Source organism: Tarenaya hassleriana, unplaced genomic scaffold, assembly GCF_000463585.1.
Source record: "Tarenaya hassleriana unplaced genomic scaffold, ASM46358v1 Cleome16, whole genome shotgun sequence".
Lineage (NCBI taxonomy): Eukaryota > Viridiplantae > Streptophyta > Magnoliopsida > Brassicales > Cleomaceae > Tarenaya > Tarenaya hassleriana.
Window position 1 is genome coordinate 116,219 of NW_010965019.1, and position 576 is coordinate 116,794.

The window sequence follows — 576 nt, forward strand, 5'->3', positions numbered from 1 at the left end:
TTTAATTATAATTATTTTTATGCATTATTATTATTTTTAATAATAAATTTAATTATAATTATTTTTATTGTAATATATATGCATTAGTAATAATATATATATATATATTGTAGTTATGCATATATATGTTTTATTAATTATAAATAATTTTATTTTTAATATATATATATTTGTATATATATGTGAATTTATATGTATATATTAATTTAAATACATGTAAATGAATATTTGGATATTTAATAATATTTTTGAATGCTGAGTCAGTAATTTTTTGCTGAGTCAGTAGTTTTTTTTGCTGAGTCAGCAGTTTTTTGCTGAGTCATCAGTTGCGTTTGTTTGATTTGGAAAAAATTTAAAAGTTTGGGTATTTATGTGGGAGTTTTGAAAAGTTCAGGTATTTATATGACAATTTTAAGCAGTTTTTTTTGCTGAGTCAGCAGTTTTTTGCTGAGTCATCAGTTGCGTTTGTTTGATTTGGAAAAAATTTAAAAGTTTGGGTATTTATATGGGAGTTTTGAAAAGTTCAGGTATTTATATGACAATTTTATAGTTCGGGTATTTATTTGGGATTTTTGT